Source organism: Polypterus senegalus, chromosome 5, assembly GCF_016835505.1.
Source record: "Polypterus senegalus isolate Bchr_013 chromosome 5, ASM1683550v1, whole genome shotgun sequence".
Taxonomy (NCBI): Eukaryota; Metazoa; Chordata; class Cladistia; order Polypteriformes; family Polypteridae; genus Polypterus; species Polypterus senegalus.
This window is the reverse complement of record NC_053158.1, coordinates 159,420,464-159,444,113: the sequence shown is the minus strand read 5'-3', so window position 1 is coordinate 159,444,113 and position 23,650 is coordinate 159,420,464.

The window sequence follows — 23,650 nt, the reverse complement described above, 5'->3', positions numbered from 1 at the left end:
ATTGTCACATGTACAGTGTACAGTGATAGTCTTATTTGTATGTGCTAATCAACATGCAGTATGTCTCAAGCCTCATGATCAGTGATTATAACAACCTTATGTTTAAGATTTTACTTTTCTTATCTTAAATAACTAATTAACTTTGAAGCTTCTGTCTTCCTCACACTGAAAAGGTACATAGTAACTTGGACATTGTAAAGCGAAAGAAGTGCTACTTAGGTTAAATTGATGAAACAACAAAACATCCATCCTAGAGTGCTTAAGGAGATCAAACCCTGTATATAAACCCATGATGGAGATATTTCTAGAATCACTGCACAGCAGAGAAATTCCTAGAACTTCAGTCTAGAAAGTATTATCCCTGTTGTGCTGTTGGGAAAGTCACACCAAACATTCAAAAAATGACAGGATCAGGAGATCAATAGGACTCATGGCCAAAGCAAAGCTTAAACCGGTATGTCATACCTGGTGTCTAAAACCAAAATTAAGTCCTAACTCATAGTCAAAAACCAGAAACTAAAATTATTATGCCTGAAGACTAGAATACACATACTCACACAATTTTACTTTTTTTTAGCAATCCACAAACTCACAAGGTCCCATGGGGTCATCTTTTTAGACTTTGTGTTATGCCTTGCACAAGAAAAGGCTGATTGAGAAATTCCTTTCAATGATCCCAGAGTACAGTTGGACAAGGATTTCTTACTCAATATTTTAGAAAAGGAGTGGAAGGCAGAGATTCACAGAATTCACTCGAGCTCCATATGTGCAAAGCATTCAGTTATTCAACTTAATTTTTATTAACCACATCTATCTCGTTTAAAATTGTCCAAAATGTTTCTGGGGCAAGATCCAACCTGCAGACATTGCAATTGAGCTCCAGCCTCACTAGGCCATATGCTCTGTGTGTGCACCAAATGAAAATAATTTTGGACCAAAATCTTTAAATGCCTATCAGATATCCTTGGTGTGACAATCACTCCTAATTCATTAACAGCTGTGTCTGGTGTACTTCCAGATGGACTTAAAGTCGAGAAGAACAAATAAACTGTAATTGCCTTTACTTCACCATTAGCACGTAGACTTGTCTTGTTCAACTGGAAGAATCCTAGCCTACCTCTTTTAAGTCAGTGGGTAACTGATGTTATATACAATTTGAAATAGCAAAAAATCTAATTCTAACTTAGAGGATCTGTTCAAGACTTTTTCAAAACCTGGCAGGATCTAATCAATGACATTTTAGAATAACCATTTATATTGGGGAAAAGGATTCTCTTCCCTCTTTTCTGCTCTTTAAGTTTTATTCTGGCCGTTGGCCTTCCTCTTTCTCTTGGGCGGGGTTGAATTGAATTTAGTTTGGTAAATTTGACTTTATTGTATGGAATTTTACTTGCTTTTAATACATTAAAAAAGTTTAATTGCTTTATCAATTGTTAATCTATGTTTCTAAATTTATTAGTTATTAAATCTTTTCACTTGAGGAAATCATCTTTTGTTACCTGTCCTTCTACAACTGCTGAAAGTAAAAACAGGCCATAGACTAATGTTACTCAATTATGTTTACCAGGGCGGCATGGTGGCGTAGTGGTTGCGCTGCTGCCTTGCAGTTAGGAGACCTGGGTTTGCTTCCCAGGTCCTCCCTGCGTGGAGTTTGCATGTTCTCCACGTGTCTGCGTCGGTTTCCTCCGGATACTCCAGTTTCCTCCCACAGTCCAAAGACATGCAGGTTAGGTGCATTGGCAATTCTAAATTGTGCTTGGTGTGTGTGTGTCCTGTGGTGGGTTTGCGCCCTGCCTGGGATTGGTTCCTGCCTTGCGCCCTGTGTTGGCTGGGATTGGCTCCAGCAGACCCCTGTGTTTGGATTCAACGGGTTGGAAAATGGATGGATGGAATTATGTTTACCTCTTTCATAAGTCACTTTGGATAAAAACACCTGCTAAGCATATGTACATTTAAATGTAAATGTTAATTATATCATTTGTGTCACTGTGTTGTAACATTGGTGACTCAAAATTGCAGTGCCCATAAAATACGAAATGGCAAAAAAAAAAAAGGTACAATTATTTTTATTAATGACGGAAAACAGTAATAATAACAAATAAGAGCAAAATATGATGCAGCACACAAAACAGGAAAGCTGTAAACAAAAAAGCTGAAACAAGTGTGCAGGAATCTTTCAAAATGCACAGAATTAAAACAGCTTAACCTGTGGTGTCAAACCTTCTTTGAGCTCTGTCATCAATCCTAGAAACTACATTGCAACCTCTAAATAAATATTTACAAAATGGTAACTTCTTTTGGAATCAAAATAGCAACATGGAAAGGGGCAAAATATTTCTGCCTTAAAATGGAAGAATGTCAAAAAACTAAGGGTAGCAATTGATTCAGTGACTCCAAAAAATATGTAATGAGAATAATAAGTTGAGAGAACAAAACTTAAGAATTCCATTGTATAAAAAGGAAGATTGAGCTAATCCAAATAATTACAGACGAATAAGCATAACATGCATAACAGATAAGGAAAACATTGAGTATCAGACAGAAAGAACAGCGGGGTTAGTTAATAATCAGTGTGGGTTTAGCCTAGTGGTTCATGTTTAACACTAGAATTACCAGAGCCTACGAAAAAACTTGTAATTCCGTCCCACCTTAAATTGCTTCTTAAATCCCTTCACACCTCTCCGCCAGCGTCCTTTGTCTTCTAAATGTGCTGATAAAGAGAAGCTAGGAGCAGCCGGCTATTCCATCCCCCCATTTAGAACGTGCACAAACTTCTCTCAGCTCATGCTTTGATTGGGTATCTGGGAGTGAAGTGGAGTTTTAGAGTGGAAATAATAGATCGTTATTTGGAACACACGCATTTCATGTCTGTTCCATTTCTACAGTAATCTGTGTCAACACATTGTTAAAACAGAAACGTTTTTTATATTCTAGTAGTAGATGACAAAATGTAGGCATAAACTATATAATGTATGAAGCCTGAAGTCCAAATAGCAAAGAAACATTTTCATAAAAGGTTCAAATATAACACAACAATTGCGCTTTTATTCAAAAATATAACTGCAGAAACAAAAAGCCGCCTTAAGATGCGACATTGACAGCACTTTATTATGGCTACCTCCGTGGCATAATGGAATCAGTTTTCGCCTTGGAATCAAAAGGTTGTCAGTTCAATCCTGTACCACTCCGTTTTGAGAAGTAAACTGCTCTTAGTCTTACTATTTTAGAATAAAAGCATACATTTGATTTCAGTCTGTAACAGCCGGTGCAATTTATGATCCTTGTGAAGGTTAGCTTTTTTTGTTTTAATTCACTTTTCATTCATGACACGGCTGTTTTCACATAAAGACGCGCTATAGCTCTGCAGTGTACCACGATGCATACTAACGCGCCCCCCCCAAAGGGTTCTGACACACAAACGCTGGCGAAGCTGCCTTCTTCGTATCTCACGGTCACTTGATTTTCTTTTTATTCAGTTTTATTGAGTGTTCCTGCCAGTCCCTGCATGTTGCTGTATTCTGTTTCTTTTGTACTCCAGGGCATGCAGAGAAGAGAATGGTAAAGAGCAGTAACTTCGGCGCTATATGCAATCATCAGACACTCCCCATCTGCCCGTTGTTTTGTTATACATTTCAATACTTTTTATACTGCTCAAACGGGCATGCTCAAAAAATACACGTGTAATGCCACGAAAGTGCACGCAGACACTTCATTTCGCAAAACAAAACAAGTGCACTTTTATTCAAGACTACCTGTATAACCGAAGAAAAAAAAAGCAAGTTACAGTAGGCGATTGATACGACAGCTTGCATGGTGCAATGCTAAGAAGTGCTGATTTTCATTCCATGCTATATAAAATCATCACATTCAAATATTAACAGTTCCCACACACCCAAGAACCGTCCTTCTTACATTTACGACACGTGTACTTGTTGCAGTGTACACATCTCTCTGTGCTATGGTTCCTATTACACTGAATGAGCACCTGACACTGTACTTTCTTCCCTGGGGGAAGGTCCCACATCAAAGAATTTCCAGTTCCTGCATAAATTCACACCCAATCTGACGCTGTTCGTTTTCAAATAATATTGGATTAGTGCGATGATATTTTCACATGTATTGTCTCTTTCTTTCAGGTGTGTAATAGAAACCACAGCATAGAGAGAAGTGTGTACATTGCTTCTTACAGGAAAAGGTGATGGGAAAAGTGCACTTGAATAAAAGTGCACTTTTGTTATACTTTAACACCAACATGTGTTCCTGTGTTTGAACGACACGGGCAGATGGGGAGTGTCTGATTATTGCATATAGCGCCGAAGTTATTGCACTTTACCATTCTTTCCTCTGCATGTCCTGGAGTACAAAAGAAACAGCATACAGCAACATGTGGGGACTGGCAGGAACACTCAATAATACTGAATAAAAAGAAAAGCAAGTGACGGTGAGATATGAAGAAGGCAGCTTCGCCAGCGGTTGTGTGTCAGAACCCAGTTTTGGAGGGGGTCGTTAGTATGCATCGTGGTACACTGCAGAGCTATAGCGCGTCTTTATGTGAAAACAGCCGTGTCAGATGGGGTTGTATGGATTGATTCTGAACGTGACTGAGAGAATGAAAAGTGAATTAAAAAAAAAGCTAACCTTTACAAGGATCATAAATTGCACCGGTTGTTACAGACTGAAATCAAATGTATGCTTTTATTCTAACATTGTAAGACTAAGAGCAGTTTACTTCTCAAAACGGAGTACAGTAATCCCTCGCTATATCGCGCTTTGACTTTCGCGGTTTCACTCTATCACGGATTTTAAATGTAAGCACATCTAAATATATATCACAGATTTTTCACTGGTTCGCCGCTTTCTGCGGACAATGGGTCTTTTAATTTAGGTTACATGCTTCCTCAGTTTGATTGCCCAGTTGATTTCATACAAGGGACGCTATTGGCGGATGGCTTAGAAGCTACCCAATCAGAGCATGTATTACATATTAACTAAAACTCCTCAATGCTATAAGATATGCTTCCCGCGCTGTGCTTGTTTGCTTCTCTCTATCTTTCTCACTCTCTGCCTGACGGAGGGGGTGTGAGCAGAGGGGCTGTTTGCACAGAGGACACGGACGCTCCTCTACAAAATGCCACTTTATCGCGGTGCTTCTGTATACTTAAAAGCATGTATTGATTTTTTGATTGTTTGCTTTTCTTTGAGAGCGCTCTCTCTGACATTCTCTGCTCCTGACGCGCTCCTTTATGACGGCGCTCCTTTGAAGATAAGATATGTTTGCTTTCTTTTAATTGTGAGAAAGAACTGTCATCTCTGTCTTGTCATGGAGCACAGTTTAAACGTTTGACTAAAGGGTGTTATTTCATGTCTAGAGGGCTCTAATAATGTTAACAGGGTGGGAGAGTTTATAAGGGCTTAAAATATATAAAAATAACCACACAAACATATGGTTTCTACTTTGCGGATTTTCACCTATCGCGGGGGGTCTGGAACGCAACCCCCGCGATCGAGGAGGGATTACTGTAGTGCAGAATAGAACTCGGAACCTTTTGATTCCAAGGTGAGAACTGATTCTATTACACCACGGAGGAAGATATAATAAACTGCTGTCAATGTCGCATGTTAAGGCGGCTTTTTGTTTTTGCAGTTATATTTTTGAATAAAAGCGCAATTGTTGTGTTATATTTGAACCTTTTATGAAAATGTTTCTTTGCTATTTGGACTTCAGGCTTCATAAATTATATAGTTTATGCCTACATTTTGTCATCTACTACTAGATCATAAAAAAACGTTTCTGTTTTAACAATGTGTTGACACAATGTGTTGATTACTGTAGAAACGGAACAGACATGAAATGCGTGTGTTCCAAATAACGATCTATTATTTCCACTCTAAAACTCCACTTCACTCCCAGATACCCAATCAAGGCATGAGCTGAGAGAAGTTCGTGCAGGTTCTAAATTGGTGGGGGGATGGAATAGCCGGCTGCTCCTAGCTTCTCTTTATCAGCACATTTAGAAGACAAAGGACACTGGCGGAGCAATTTAAGGTGGGACGGAATTACGAGTTTTTTCGTAGGCTCTGGTAATTCTAGTGTTAACTAATATGTTGGAACTTTATGAAGTAGAAACAAAAGTGCATATGATATTTATCTCTTGCCTGAAGAAGGGGCCTGAGCTGCCTCGAAAGCTTGCATATTGTAATCTTTCTAGTTAGCCAATAAAAGGTGTAATTTTGCATGACTTCTTGATTCTCAGAAAGCTTTGATGAGATCCTATATGAAAGGCTGGTGGTCACAGTAAAAGATGTGAGAATTCAGGGAGCAATATATATAGCAGGGTATCAAGTCAGTGAGCAACTCTATCTAGTCCAATGCCATTTTATAGAAGGAAGATCCCCAGAAGTTGCAAGATTTAGTTTCTTAATCTTCTCCTTTAATTGTTCCTGTTTATCCATCTTCTGTGTGTTTTATGGTTTAAATACATGTATTCATTTTAATATGGTTTGATTCTATGACATTATTCTTTGTGCAGATTCCACAAGGTGTTGTCAATTTATAGCATTCCACCTTCATGACTTTACAAACCATATTTGCCACAAATTACTGTTTTTGTAACATTGACAATACAAATTCTAAACCAAGAGTACATCCAGCAAAAATCTATAAAACTAATGAATGATTGACATTTCGTGAAAACATTACATTTATTTTCTGAACATTGTGACAGGAAGGAAGCACTGTCTCTTAGGTTTTTTTGCAAAGCAAACAAGCAAATCAAAAAGTCTTAAAGGCTTAAACATTATGCCATAACTTAAACATGTATACACAAATAATGTCAGTAATGCTCAAATATGTGTATACTATTGTTAATGAAGACTATCACCACTGAACAATCCTTAAATTTACAGTGTGATTCAGACACAACAGGTACACAGCAAAATAAAATGGTGTGCCACTGAATCTGATGCACTGAACATGATTAAAACACTACTCATCTGGAATGTTTTTTATACTGTCTTAAAAGAAAGAAAAACAACTATAACAATTTTGTTCATAGCAAAACTGCTTAATGAGCCCTTCATTTCAGACTAACAGTAAAATTAAATTTTATTACTCTAAGTAAGCCTGCTGCACATTTAAAAAAAGATAATTGCTCTCCATTAACTTATTTATAATTGTATACTTTAGCTCCAATTTAATACATAATAGCCATTGATCCCTATAAAGTCAAATAAAAATTTCAATAACATGTTGTGACAGGGTGACAGCAATATTCCATGATGTAGCCGCAGACAACTGTCATGCAATTTTCAGAATCGCTGAGTGGAAATCCCTCTACTAATAAGGCTTGGGAATTTTTCAGGAGGAGTTAAAGACTGCTGCAGGGGACTGAAAAGTCTGGAGTCATTCTCAACCTGAGAGTCCCGTGACCCTCTCTGGGACATGTAAATGGGATACAGGAATGAGGAAATACATTAGGCATTTACAAGATACCAGCCCCTGGAGCAGACTGGGTGAAAAGAATATTTTATAGCACGGAAGGCCACCTGAAATCTTGTACAAGTGAAGCAATAGTTAAGAAGGGGCTGCATGAGATGGACAAAGAGATGAACCACATTTAAATATTAAGAAAAGTAAGTGCACTAATCAAATCGATCCTGTCCCAAAATCCTGTTTGGTGTCAAGTAGAAAGGAAGAATGATTTGTTTTAGTTGTATGGTATATATGACTAACAATAACTTTATTTATAAAGCACCATTATACAATTGTTACAGAATCTAAATGAAAACCAGAATAATACAATATTTTCAATACCTCTTAATCCAATTCAGTGTCACAAAGGCCAGAGCCTTTCCTGGCACTTTGGAAAGGCAGGAACCTGCCCTAGATGGGGCACCACTCCATCATAGATCTCTCTTATATGCTGTGACACCACTGTGGTAGAGAATGAACTAAAACAGAGCTGGTCCTTAATGTGGGGTAGGCTATTGGAAAAATGTCTGCTGGTGTGATTGCTGATAGGGAGTGCACTACATTAGCACCAGGGAATTAAAAGAGCTAGATCAGGGTTAATCACAACTGGAATATTAAGACATCAGGAGAGCACTGTGAAGCACGGTGTGAGCACTATGGAAGTAGAAACCAGAGCAGTGAGTGTCAGGAGAGCACTCAAAGGAAAAAGCAGCAGTGAGTGTTGGGTGAACCGGAGGAGTGGTGAGTGACAAGAGAGCACAAAAGAGAGTGGAAAGGAAATGAGTGCAAGTAAATGTAAAGGATGAGAGTGAAATGCTGAAGCTTAGAAGCCAACATGAGGCATCCAGACCTGCTGGTCTACTTACAGGTAGCAGCTAAGACAGCTTGGTTTTTCTGAAGGGTCTGGTCCTGAAATTGAAGCTGTGTTCCAACCAGAGAAGCTGTGCTTTGTGTTGACTTGGAGCAAAATTTCCATTTGCAAGTCGCTAAAGGTATTTCCTTTGCTTTCTATGATGAGAAAGTCAAGAGCGTGGTAACAGAAGCTGCATATGAGAGAGTTACCAGGGTAGGAGCCTGTTGATGTACTGCAAATTCAGATTATCTGTGTTGTGTATCTCTCTTTGGAACTACTCAAGTATTCTTAACTTGGAATGGACTGTTTATTGTAACTGTTCATGGGATTTTAATTTTTATTTATGTATTGAACAGGTGGTACACTGATTCTCATTCTTTCTCTCTTTCTTTCCTAGGTGACGAAGCGGAAGCGGAAGCGGAAGTAGAAGCAGACAATGGCCGACAGTGAGATGAATCGTGTTGCTGTTGTCGTCGAAGAACTACAGGCACTCGACAAACAGATTCAGAAACTTCTGTCCAGACGAAGGTACCTCAGAGACTTGAAGGCTCGGCTGCTGGATAAACCACACTCAACAACTGAAGTCGACGTAACATCAACCCCACCTTGTACCGCTCAATTCCAAAGGCAAGTAAGCTCCACCCCCGCGCCTTATAGGAGCAACAACAACGGCGATGAAGACCTCAGTGGGTTTCAGCTTTGCAGGCGGGGGTTTAAGGCTAGAACACCTCCATCGGCACAGGCGAGCATCCCAATCCAGAACCGGTTCGACCCTCTCCGCGTCCCCAGTTTGCCTTCAACCCCGGGTGATGTAACCGTGGTAGTTGATTCGATTGTACGAAACCTCAATATCACATGCCCTAATCGAAAATCTTTTGTTTCTTGTTTTCCCGGTGCTCGAGTCCGAGATGTGATGAGACGGGCGCCAACCATCTACGAGAAGCACAAGAGGGCAGTTGGATCCATTATTTTACACGCCGGCGTAAACGACATAAGGCACCGAGAGTCGGAGGTTCTCAAGGCTGACTTCGCAGCACTAGTTAAAGACACAAAGGAGAGGACCCCATCGGCAAAAATTTTCATCTCGGGTCCACTACCTCTCATCAGACGATCAAATGAATACTACAGTCATCTGCTGGGTTTAAACAACTGGCTGAGAGGCTTCTGCGAGACTCAAGACATCGGGTTTATTGACAACTGGGATCTTTTTTGGGAAAGGCCACGCTTCTTCAAGCGGGATGGACTGCATCCGAATAGATTTGGCGCCCGGGTCCTCTCCGAAAACATCGCTAAGGTAATTCATCTATCTTGACTGTCTACTTCTACTTTAAACCCCTTCCGTAATGCTACTGCTTTGATAGGACATAATGGCTTAACAGAGTCTTCCGTTAAAGTGCACAACATTAATAATCTAATAACAAATCTTAATGCACGTAAAAAATCTAGGCAGTGTGGCATAAACACCAATAATTTAATTGCAATTACTACTTTAGATCAACAATGCATTAAAACTATAAAAACAGATTGTAGATTACATAAAAAATACACACAGAGCGGCGTTAACAAAAATAACTTTTTTTTGTTCGAATACCAATAACGCATAAATTCAGCTCTGCTCCTCAGAAACATTAAATATGGCACTATTAAATGTTAGAGCTTTAAATAACAAGACATTTCTTATAAACAATCTTATTAGTGATAGTAACATTGATTTTATTGCACTAAGTGAAACATGGCTTAACTCAGACGGGCGGCTGTTTTAATCGAATCTGCCTCCGGATTACAGTTTTACTCGTGCAGACCGCCAGGGAAAAAGGGGCGGTTGGCAAACATTTACTCGAGCGTTAAAATGTAAAGATGTTAGTTTTGGTAAATTTAAGTCCTTTGAGTATCTCGCCGTTGTTATTCATGGAGATTCTCACGTTCTAGTATTATCCGTGTATAGACCTCCTAAATATAACGTCTTTCTTTGAGGAATTCTCTGACTTAATGTCAATTTTAATTACAAACTATGACACACTCTTAATAGTCGGCGACTTTAACTTTCATATCGACAATCAGTGTGACCAAAAGTAAAGAATTCATGAACCTCCTGGACTCTTTTGATTTGAGACAGCTCGTTAATCAGCCTACACATAAAGCAGGTCATACGTTAGACTTAGTGATTACTAAAGGACTTAAAGTTGATATAAAGCAGGTCATTGATATCGGTCTATCAGACCATTTCCTTCTACTATTTAATATAGAAATAAAGATAGAAAACACTCATGAGAAGCATTTTGTTAAAAAACGCTTCTTTGACTCATCAGCAGCTTTAAAACTTACAAACATTCTAAGCAATCAGTCCGTTTATAGTGCCAACTATAATAGCGAGGATAATGTAAATAGTAAAGTGGAAAACTTTAATTCTAAAGTAAGAGCTGCTGTTGACATAGTTGCACCTGAAAAGACAGTTAAAAATCTTCTAGCATTGTTATTCCATGGAAGACCCAAAGAGTGTCTGATTTAAAAGAACATGTCGAGAGCTGAGCGTAAATGGAGGAAAACTAAACTAACTATCCATTATGAGATATTGAAGGTTAAAATAACAGAATACAATAACACAGTCCGTCTTGAGAGGCTGCTATTTCTCTAATATTATAAATAACAATGCTAGTAATCCCAGAGTCTTATTTTCTACAATTGATCGTCTGTTAAACCCAGGTAACACAAAGGAATGCCCCAGAATACTTCCAGTGAAACCTGTGAGAACATTGCTGTATTTTTCAATCAAAAAATTAATGATATTAGAGATAACATAGTATATCTCCCCAACACTGCAGAACCTCCAAAGCCCGGTACTCCATTATAAACAAATTAAATGCTTTCACCAGGATAGATTTACCTGAATTACATAGTATAATCTCTCAACTGAAACCCTCCACCTGCGTCCTTGACCCAATACCAACAAGGTTTTTCAAAGAAGTATCAGGCTGCTAATTGACAATATTCTGACATAGTAAATTCGTCATTAGATACGGGGTCTTCCCAGACTGTCTTAAGACTGCTGTAGTTAAACCCTTCTTAAGAAAATAATCTTGACCCCTCTGCTTTGAAAATTTTAGACCCATCTCTAACCTGCCCTTCTTAAGTAAAATTCTAGAGAAGGCAGTCATTATGCAGTTAAATGACCACCTCAATAAACATGCTATTCTTGATAAATTTCAGTCAGGTTTCAGAACAAATCACAGCACAGAAACTGCACTCGTTAAAGTAGTAAATGACTTGCGGGTAAATGCAGACAGAGGCCATTTATCTGTTCTCATCCTCTTAGATCTGAGTGCTGCATTTGACACCATTGATCACAATATTCTTAGAAATCGCCTTAGTCAATGGGTGGGCCTCTCTGGCAGTGTCTTAAATTGGTTTGAATCCTACCTGGCAGGGAGAAAATTTTTGTGAGTTGTGGTAATCACATCTCAAAGACACATGATATCCGATATGGTGTTCCACAAGGCTCTATCCTGGGTCGCTGCTTTCTCAATCTACATGCTTCCGTTAGGTCAGATTATCTCAGGTTACAACGTGAGCTACCACAGCTATGCTGATGACACACAGCTGTACTTATCAATAGCACCTGATGACTCCGACTCTCTCGATTCACTAACACAATGTCTTACTGGTATTTCTGAATGGATGAATAGTAATTTTCTCAAACTAAATAAAGAGAAAACTGAAATTTTAGTAATTGGCAATAATGGATTCAATGAGGTTATCAGAAATAAACTTGATGCTTAGGATTAAAAGTTAAGACGGAAGTAAAAAACTTAGGGGTAACTGTTGACTGTAATCTGAATTTTAAATCGCATATTCATCAGACCACTAGGACAGCATTTTTCACTTAAGAAACATAGCAAAAGTTAGACCTCTTATATCATTGAAAGATGCTGAGAAATTAATTCACGCTTTTGTTTTCAGTAGACTAGATTACTGTAACGCACTCCTCTCAGGACTACCCAAAAAAGACATAAATCATTTGCAACAAGTGCAGAATGCAGCTGCTAGAATCCTAACTGGAAAAGAAAATCCGAACACATTTCTCCAGTTTTGATGTCACTACACTGGTTGCCTGTGTCATTCAGGATTGACTTTAAAATCTGCTTATGGTTTATAAAGCCTTAAATAATCTCGCTCCATCTTATATATCGGAATGTCTGACACATTATATTCCAAATCGTAACCTTAGATCTTCAAATGAGTGTCTCCTTAGAATTCCAAAAGCTAAACTTAAAAGAAGTGGTGAGGCGGCCTTCTGCTGTTATGCACCTAAAATCTGGAATAGCCTGCCAATAGGAAATTGCCAGGCTAATACAGTAGAGCAATTTAAAACACTGCTGAAAACACATTACTTTAACATGGCCTTTTATAACTTCACTTTAACTTAATACTGATACTCTGTATGTTCAATTCATCATAATAACTATTCATAGTGGCTCAAAATCCATACTGACCCCTACTCTCTTTCTGTTTCTTTTCCGATTTCTTTGTGGTGGCGGCCTGGGCACCACCACCTACTCAAAGCATCATGATGCTCCAACATTGATGGACTGAAAGCCAGAAGTCTACGTGACCATCATCATCAAGTCCTTCCATGAGAACCCTAAATACAAAGAGGACTGTTTGATTTATGTTAGGTAGATTGCCCAGAGGGGACTGGGCGGTCTCTTGGTCTGGAATCCCTACAGATTTTATTTTTTTTCTCCAGCCTCTGGAGTTTTTTTTTTGTTTTTTTCTGTCCACCCTGGCCATCAATTAATTAATTAATGCTGACTTATTTTTATTTTTTATTGTGTCTTCTATTTTTCTATTCTTCATTTTGTAAAGCACTTTGAGCTACATTTTTTGTATGAAAATGTGCTATATAAATACATGTTGTTGTTGTAATTATTAACACTAGAATTACCAAAGCCTACGAAAAAACTCGTAGACCCATCTCACCTTAAATCGCTTCGCACCTCTCCATCAGCGTCTTTTGTCCTGTAAATGTGTCAATAAGCAGCAAGCAGCCTGCCATCACATCCACCCACCGCTGTACAGTTTTCGCAGCTCAAGTCTGTTTACCTGCATGTCCGTTGCTTAGAGTTGTATAGAGTGAGAAGTCTAGCAAAATTACACCTTTTATAAATACTATATCGTTATTTGGAACACATGCATTTCATGTGTGTTCCGTGTGTACAGCAATCTATGTAAACACATCATTAAAACAGAAATGTTTTTCATGTTTTAGTAATAATTGACAAAATGTAGACATGAAGTGTATAATGTGTGTAGCCTGAAGTCCAAACATCAAATAAACACTTTCACAAAAGGTACAAATATAACACAACAAATGCACTTTTATTCAGGAATATAACTGCAGAAAAGAAACCTTTTTGATGTCTGTGGTCTGTTATTGTGACAAGGCAAACAATGAACTCCAGGATAATGGGATTCAACTTTTGAACACATTTATTAAAGAAAACATGCATAAAATGTAAATATTGCTATTCTATACTAGATTTAGGTAAAGGAGTATGTCAATGAAATGTTCATCCATCCATCCATTCATTATCCACTGCTTATCCGAGGTCTGGTCGCAGGGGCAGCAGCCTAAGCAGGGAAGCCTAGACCTCCCTCTTCCCAGCCACCTCCTCCAGCTCCTCTGCGAGGAACCCGAGGCATTCCCAGGCCAGCCGGGAGATATAATCCCTCCAGCGTGTCCTGGGACTGACCCATGGCTTTCTCCCAGTGGGACATGCCTGGAAAACCCCCCCAGGGAGGCGTCCAGGGGGCATCCTGACCAGATGCCCAAATCACCTCAACTGACTCCTCTCAATGCGGAGGAGCAGCGACTCTACTCCGAGTCTCTTCCGGATAACTGAAATCCTCACCCTATCTCTAAGGGAAAGTCCAGCCACCCTGCGGAGAAAACTCATTTCGGCCACTTGTATCCGCGATCTTGCTCTTTCGGTCACTACCCAAAGCTCGCGGCCATAGGTGAGTCTAGGAGCGTAGATCGACTGGTAAATCGACAGCCTCACCTTTTGGCTCAGCTCTCTCTTCACCACGATGGATCGTTGCAGAGCCTGCATTACTGCGGATACTGCACCGATCCATCTATCAACCTCCCGCTCCATTCTTCCCTTACTCGTGAACAAGACCCTGAGATACTTGAACTCCTCCACTTGAGGCAGTAATGTGTTCCCAACCCGGAGCGAGCATTCCACCCTTTTCTGGCTGAGAACCATGGCCTTGAGAACCGATCCAGTGAGAGCTGGAGGTCACTGTCCGATGAAACCAACAGAACCACGTCATCTTCAAATTGCAGAGATGAGATTCTGAGGTCACCAAACCAGACCCCCTCCACTCCTTGGCTGCGCCTAGAAATTCTGTCCATAAAACTTTATGAAAAGAATCGGTGACAAAGGGCAGCCCTGGTGGAGTCCAACCTCAACAGGAAACGAGTTCGACTTATTACTGGCAATGTGGATCAAGCTCCTGCTCCTCCTGTACAGGGACTGAATGGCTTGTAACAACGAGCCTTGTACCCCATACTCCTGGAGCACACCCCACAGGATGCTTCGAGTGACACGGTCGAATGCCTTCTCCAAATCCACAAAACACATTTGGACTGGTTGGGCAAACTCCCAAGCCCCCTCCAGGATCCTGGCCAGGGTGCAGAGCTGGTCCAGTGTTCCACGGTCGGGACGGAATCCGTATTGTTCCTCTTGAATCTGAGATTCGACCATCGACCAAACTCTCTTCTCCAGCACTCCTGAACAGACTGTACCGGGAAGGCTGAGGAGTGTGATCTCCCTATAGTTGGAGCACATCCTCCGGTCACCTTTCATAAAAAGGGGGACCACCACCCCAGTTTGCCAATCCAGAGGCACTGCCCCCGATGTCCATGCGATGTTGCAGAGACGTGTCAACCAGGACAGTCCCACAGCATCCAGAGGCTTGAGGAACCCAGGGTGAACCTCGTCCACCCCAGGGGCCCTGCCACCTCAGAGCTTTTTAACTACCTCGGCGACCTCAGCCCCTGATATGGACAGGCCCACCCTGGAGTCCTCTAGCTCTGCTTCCTCTAAGGAAGACATGCTGGTGGGATTGAGAAGATCCTCAAAGTATTCCTTCCACTGGTCAATAACATCTGCAGTTGAAAGCAGCAGGGGCCCATCTCCACTGTACACAGTGTTGGTGGAGCACCGCTTTCCCTTCCTGAGGCGCCTGATGGTTTGCCAGAACCTTCTTGGAGCCGACCAAAAGTCGTTTTCCATGGCTTCCCCAAACTCCTCCCATGCTCGATGCCACCACATGCTTGGCCCACGGGTACCCCTCAGCTGCTTCGAGTCCCACTGGTCAGCCAGACCCAATAGGACTGTTTCTTCTTTCTGCCTCTCGAACTTTAGGTGTCCACTACCGGGTTCGTGGATTGCCACCACAAGAGGCACTGACAACCTTGCGGCCATAGCTCCGTTCTGCTGCTTCGACAATGGAGGCTCGGAACATGGCCAATTCAGACTCAATATCCTTCGCCTCCCTCGGAATGAGGTTGAAGTTCTGCTGGAGGTGGCAGTTAAAGATCTTTCTGACCGGTTCTTCCACCAGATGTTCCCAGCAGACCCTCATTATACGTTTGGGTCTTCCTGGTCTGTCCATTAGCCTCTCCCGCACCATCTAATCCAACTTACCACCAGGTGGTGATTAGTTGACAGCTCAGCCCCTCTCTTCACCCGAGTGTCCAAGACATAAGGTCACAGATCCGATGACACGATTACAAAGTTGATCATCGAGCTGCGACCTCGGGCATCCTGGTGCCAAGTGCACTTATGGACACCCTTATGCTCAAACATTGTGTTCATTATGGACAATCTATGACCAGCAGAGAAGTCCAACAACTGAACACCACTCGAGTTTAAATCAGGGAGGCCGTTCCTCCCAATCACACCTCTCCAAGTTTTGCAGTCGCTGCCGACGTGAGCGTTTAAGTCTCCCAGCAGGACGATAGAGTCCCCAGGAGCTGCGCCTTGCATAAGCGCAAACAACAGTCAGAGTCCTTCCCCCAAGTCGAAAGGCGCAGGGAAACAACCCTCTCGTCCAACGGGGAGAACCCCAACGTGCAGGCCTCGAGCTGGGGGGCCATAAGTAAGTCCACCTCTGCCCGATGCCTTTCACCCACTGTAACTCAAGAGTGGAACAAAGAGGAATGGTTCTAGAGCCCAGACCATGCGTAGTGGTGAACCAGATTATATTTAGCCGGTACCTCTCAACCTCTCGCACCAGTTCAGGCTCCTTCCCCGCCAGAGAGGTAACATTCCATGTCCCAAGGGCCAGTTTAGGCAACCGAGGGTCAGAACATCAGAGTTCCCGCCTTCGGCCACCACCCATATCACATTGCATTTGACTCCTATGGCCTCTCTTGCAGGTGGTGGGTCCACAAGAGAGCGGAACCACATTGCTCCTTTGGGCTGAGCTCAGACGGGCCCCGTGGTCAAAGATCCAGTCACCAGGCACTAGCCAGCGAGCACCTCCCCTGGGCCTGGATCTGGGGTGGGGCTCTGGGGCAGGGCCCCAGGTACCCTTTTCTGGGCAAGGGAAATGCCAATCCTTGATTTAAGTCCATGTGGGGTGTCAGGATCGAATTAGTCTGGATCTTCACCTCAGACCTGTTTGCCTTGGGAAGCCCTACCAGGAGCATGTAGCTCCTGACAACATAGCTCTGAGGATCACTAGACCGCGCAAGCCTTTCTGCCACGACAAGGCCTCGATCCAAGAAGGGTCAATGAAATGTTATATTAGCAAAATAAAAAACACAATTCAAAAATCATTATAAAGGGTAATGCCAAACAGTTCTCTGATATATTAAATATTCCTTGCACATGTATAGCTTATGTTTTCCTTAATTAGAATGAGAAAAAGAGAACAGAAACTGAAAATGGCAAAATATTCTAATCTTATTTTAATATGCACATAGTAAATTAACAAGAGGCTAAAAGTTTGATTGACATTGCCATTGCATGAATGTTTAACTGAGGTTTTCTTCATGAATTTGTAATTGAAAATAATATTAAGTTACCCCAGGAGAATATATTTAACATCCAATCATAGTCAGGTACAGGGCAGTTTCATAAATAGCTAACAGCTCTAATAAAGGGTAAGTTGGCAGGTTCAAATAGACTTTTTTCCTCAAGGGATATCAGAATTTTAAGGTATGCTGTGGTAAAGAGAAAACTATCTATGGCGGTCTTAAATAACTACACTTGGAAGTAGAATATGGCACAATGTGATCTCAATAACCAATGTATTGTCCATCCATCCATTATCCAACCTGCTCTATCCTAACTACAGGGTCATGGGGGTCTGCTGGAGTCAATCCCAGCCAACACAGGGTGCAAGGCAAGAAACAAACCCTGGGCAGGAAGCCAACCCACACACACACCAAGCACACACTAGGGACAATCACCAATGCACCTAACCTGCATGTCTTTGGACTGTAGGAGGAAACCCATGCAGACACGGGAAGAACATGCAAACTCCATGCACGGAGGCCCCAGGAAGCGAACCCAGGTCTCCTAACTACGAGGCAGCAGCACTACCATTGCGCCATCGTGCCACCCCCAATGTATTGTGTATGTTAAAAATCTTTTCAAAAATATCACTTCCACTTGAGCCATGACTGAGAACCTGCTTTAAATTTTGTAACACAGTTTTTAGCAAACATTTCTCTGCTGAATATAAATCAAGTACAATTCAAGGTTTCGAAATTCGCTTTGCACTTTTTGATAGGCTCCTATATACACAGAAATTAAACAAAGTCAGAAATTAGCACATATTCAATCTTCCTGCAGTAATTAAATTCCTGTTTAAGAAGGGAATTCATTGGAGGAGCACAAAGTACAAATATGCAGAGAATAAAACAACAACTCTGATGCTTTAATGCATATTATACTCCATCTGTCTGGTGGGTTGGCTTGACCACCTGCCAAACACAGTACTACACTAATGCACTCATTTTACCTCCTCTCTCTCTAGCTCTCATTTTCAATTTCTCTCCAGACCCAAGACTTTATTCCACCCACTCTCCTCTCATCTCTGTGCTCAATAAACCTTTGGCAATGAAAAAAACTTTAAACTTGATTCCAGGTTTACATCTACCTAGAATCACTTACAGAATCAGGAGTAGCCGTACATTTTCTCCTGACTCCATGCTAGAACTCTGGTGACCTGATCGTGTGTGCCATAATTGTCCCAAAAAAGGCCAGATATACTGGAATAATTGACTGATTTAGAAACCTAGTAGGAGATAAGATGCCAGTATCAGTAGTATTAAAGGAACATAAATTGTATGTAATAAGTATAAAAAGGCTAAATTCAGAAAGTAAAAAAAAATACAATTCTAACAAAAAAGAGTGTTCAAAAATAGCGTTCTGTCACTAAGTGTTTCCTTTATTTTTCAGCAAAGTTAGGACACTGTTTAACCTTTAAATTGAATTATGTGGAATCTTTAATGACATGACTGCCATTGTGTTGTAGGTCATGTGGCACACACATCATGTGTTTATTATGTTGAACAAAACAAATTAAATGTCTTATGAAATTTTATAGCAAAGTGGAAGACACCTAAAAGGAGGCCTTTTTCTATGACAACACAGAAGAATTATCAAAATTGATAGTATGATCAAAACACAGCAGTCATTATATCTGTCATCAGAATCTCAAGGACCAAACTAAAGTCAAAACAAAGTTTAAAACTAGAATCTTTCCCTAGGTTATCTGTTATTTGCTCAAGCACAAGACTCTCGCAAGCATTTCTCCCCTAATTGAATTAAAGTTTATTGCAAATGGTCATCTTCGCGGCTCTCCGTTTGTCTGTTGAGGATTTTAAATCACCTGTAGCTCGCAAACCGTTTGACCAATTGAACTGAAATTTACACATATACTACGTGATGTCTAATATCCACTTTCAGGGTGATGATTGACTAGCAAGGTTATTCCTCTTTTTATTTTATTTATTATAGAATCAACTCTCGGCAGTGGCAGTATGTGTATGGGCACCATTCTCATCCCTACCACCTTCGCCATCACTTCCCCAACCTCTTCACTCTTCATATCTTAAATTATTCTTGAGGCAGATTGAAGTCTTCAGTGCCAGCTTAAGAGAAAAATTAAAGAAAATGTACTAAATAATTGCAACACAAACACTCACTTAATCAGTTTTAATGCAAAAAAATGCCGCCAAAAGAAGAGAAGAAGCACACAGCTAGGGTGGAGAAAAGAAGAGCTGCTCAGAAAGCAGAAAGCGCATCAACCTCTGAGCAAGCAAATGCTAAACATACAGAGAAAGAGGATGAAAACTAGGAAGGCTCAATTCAAGTGTATTCACTGCACGTTATCGTGCAGTGCGCCATTACTGGTCTTATATATTATGACTGCCATGATGTTACAGGTCACAAGTGATGTGCAAGACATGCCTAGCGAACAAAGCAGCATCATAGCAAGCAAACACTATGACAGTACTCATGAAATAAAAAAGAACCATAAGAACACAACATTATGGTTCCCATGCAAAGTGAAAACAAAAAAAGTGGCAACATGATGATTCAACTATCTACTATAGAGTCTAAAGTCTGTCTGTGTGTTTGTATGTAACTTTGGTTGCTCAGTCAAACATGATCAAACTAAAATGGAGCATTTCAATGACAGCAAAGCAAATAATGTACCGAGTGATATTGGCCACTAAATACTAACAAAGCGCAACCTGCATCCTCTTCAAAGATGTGAAGTATAAAGTGGGAATCCAAGGCACTGCTGCAACCCATAGGGACTGCCATTTAGCGATTCAGGGATGGTAGCACCCTGTGCAGGTTCTCTTCTCCAGTCTTTCCACTGTGAATGCGTCCCAGCCATCCGCCACAACATTCTTTCTTACGTTGGGAGAAATGGGACAAGACACAATAAAAATTTGTTTGTAGCAGCAAGGCTAATAATGAAAGGTAATAGAAAATAAAAAAGAAAAGGAATTGTGGAAATTGGGTAAGGAGAGCAATACACCTCAAAATGACACAATCTGAGAAGCAGTCTTTACGGGAATGCAATTGCCAGAGGAAGCTCCGGACAAGACAGGTTGAGACACACAAGGATACTGAGGAAAGGCGTAGGAGGAATGCTGATGGTACATTCAAGGCAATAGATATTAAATATTTTAAACTTTATTCTAATACCTGTTTTGGACAGGCAGCTTTAGCTAAAAAGAAATAAGAATGCATTACAAGTAAAAGACAAAAATAAAATGTTGTAAATAAAACAGCAAAACATTTTTAATAGCGCCCAATAGCCATGTCATAAACAAATAAACAAAAACAGAAAAACATTAGCAAAATTGTGTGAGATCTACAGGTCTAGCTGCTTCCTGTTCTGATAGAGGGACAGACAGTACAACCCAATACATTTCCTTTTGGAACCTGCATGCCCTTTAATTTCTAAGGGGTGCAGCCACTTCTGGAGATTACTGTCTGGCTTCACTGTATTTTCAAGGGGAGTGTCAGGCTGTCACTTCACCACAGAGCTTTAACTGTTATAATTAAATACATATAAAATTTTAGGAACGTACTTGCCACAAATGTTTACATATATAAATGTAAACCTTAATCAGTTATTCACATTTCCTGTCTATGTAAAGAAAAAATGAATAAATAAACTTAACCTTTAATAGATTTTTAGTGGTGGTCACACAGGTGAGTGAAGGAGCAATGAACAGGAAAGGAATTTAGAGAACAGTGCAGGACTGAAGAGGGTCCTTGGGAATGGAGAAAAATCCTGCAGTGGTTTGATATTGTTTGGCTTGCCGGTGCAGAAACAAGAACTAGTATTGTGTTGCCTGGGTAAGCCATAGGTATTGGCATATGTACACAGCAGAGAGATGGGACAGCTGACAGACAAACGCAATGGTAATCCCAGATGCCAAACAGTAGGTGACCCACCATTTCAACAAGATGACTGGTATTCAGTCTTGAAAATCAATATGAAATGAACAGGCAGGACTGACTCAAAAATGTACAGGATCAGGAAGTTAAAAATTGTGGTTAAGTTACATTCAGGGTGCCAAATGCCAAAATATCAAGCAAACCAAAATATCCTATTAAAATGCTAATCAAAACACAAAGTTTAAAATAACATGCAAATGACCTACCACATAGAGGAACTGTGATATGAAAACATGAACTTGGACAAAGTTTGTAGCATGCTGCTAACTTAGAGGAACGTTTCAACCAAAAATATGCTGCCTCTGCCGTGCCTTCATTGGTCAAGAGTTATGAGGTCTGTTGTATCCATGTAACAATATTTTAGTAAACAATGCAAATTTTGCACCATTAGAGCATACAACTGGATAACTAGCATGTGATTTGTGCAGGAGAAGTAACTAAGTTTTTTACTTCTTTTTTCCATTGATGTTTTTCACATAGTTTACTGATGTACAGCATTGGTCACCATTGGCTTGAACTATATCATAAACATTTTTATCTCCATTCTGCATGAAAACATGAGATTAAAAATTTAAAAAATACATGGAGTAAATAACATATAAACAAACATATAATTTTTGGATGAAGTACTGCTTTAAATACTAACCTGGCTGTGATGTCAGACATTGCCATGTCTGGTGATAATATGATAGCAACATTTCATAGCTACCAATGACAACTTACTATAGCCATTAAGGAAAACCATAAATCTGTGGTGACTGTAATACAAAACAAAATACAGAATGGTGGTACTTACACAACACAAATATACCAAAAGAAAAATTAATAATAAAACAAAGTTAAAAGTAAATATGCTCAAAGCACTGAAATAATGAGACTTGGCTGTCAAAATCTGAAGAGACTGAATCAGACAAGGAAAAGCCAGAATTCAAGACACCTCTGGGCAGCTGGAGAGCATGGTGACACCGACATGTATGACTATGCTGCCCTTTGAAAAGAACAGATAACTGAGGCTGGCTCCATCAGCCTTATGAAATGATCAGGTTTTAGGGACACTAGTAACCTGTAGCATGGTATCCCAGTTCACTTAAAAAAAAAAAAAAACACAGACGACCCAGGAAAGGGTCAAGACCACACCTGGCACAGAGTATAATTGAGCAAGGAGATGCGTTGTGGTAAATATTTTAATGGGCGAAGGATAAGAGGCCAGGTGTTATGAACAGTATTTATTTGTTTAAACACTTACTTTAGGTTCTCTGAGAACTTTGGCTCCATTCTAGGGTTTACAATATAATCAGATGCACTTCTTAGTGTGTTTCACCATATAAATAAAGTAAAAAAGTAAACTGGCCTGTTGCTGGATGGGATATAATTATGTCACTGCAACCTCTCCTCTGTACCGCTGTAGTCATGTTACTAAGCAGAGGAGCACTGACTGAGCACAGAGTTGCTTCTGACATGATGTTCAATTAAAAGACAGTGTGATCATTAAGAAAGAAACAAAGACTAAAGATGTATGCTGTACGCAGTTTCTAGCTGTACTATCCAACCACATTTCTCCTCATTAAGTCTTTAAATTCAGTTTGTTAATACTTATTTATGTAACACACATTTATTGTTGATTTGACTGTTTTATTACTGTTTATGTACAAAGATTGCAAGATACTGAGGGAAAAGTTAAGACCTAGTAGGACACTTATATAAACAATGCTAACTTGCCAAATTCATAGAGAAACTGCACACCCCAATATCAGATTTGGAAGTTTAGAAACATCCTGACACACGGTGTGATTTTCTTTCTACTACCAAGTAACTCGAGTCAACCATACTGAATACCTCACAAATATACCTTGTCACACACGTGTGATTAGGAGGCAGCTAAAGGGCTTGAGTAATTGTAATAGTACATCAGACCAGGGGACTTGTCTGTGGGGGGAGTGTGTGGACTGTCTCTCTCAGTTCCTTGCAGACCATTCCTGGGAAATCCCAGCAGGTTCCGGCACCTCTGATGACATCACTTCCGGTTCTGGCATCGCTGATGAAGTCACGTTCGGTCCCGGCATAGAGGACATCATTTCCTCCACCAACCCTTAAAACTGCCATCTTACCTCCAAATATTCAGTTCTGTTTTGTACTCAGTCTTGTAAACAACTCAATCATTTGAACCTTTTGAAGCTAGGACCAGGGTCATAATATACGGGTGGCTGCCCCAAACCTTTTTGACTGCATAAAACATTTCAAACTGGTCTGCTCGTCAAATCACTCATTACGATTGATCCTCTCACCTGTATAAATACAAATAATGCATACACTTATTAGCAA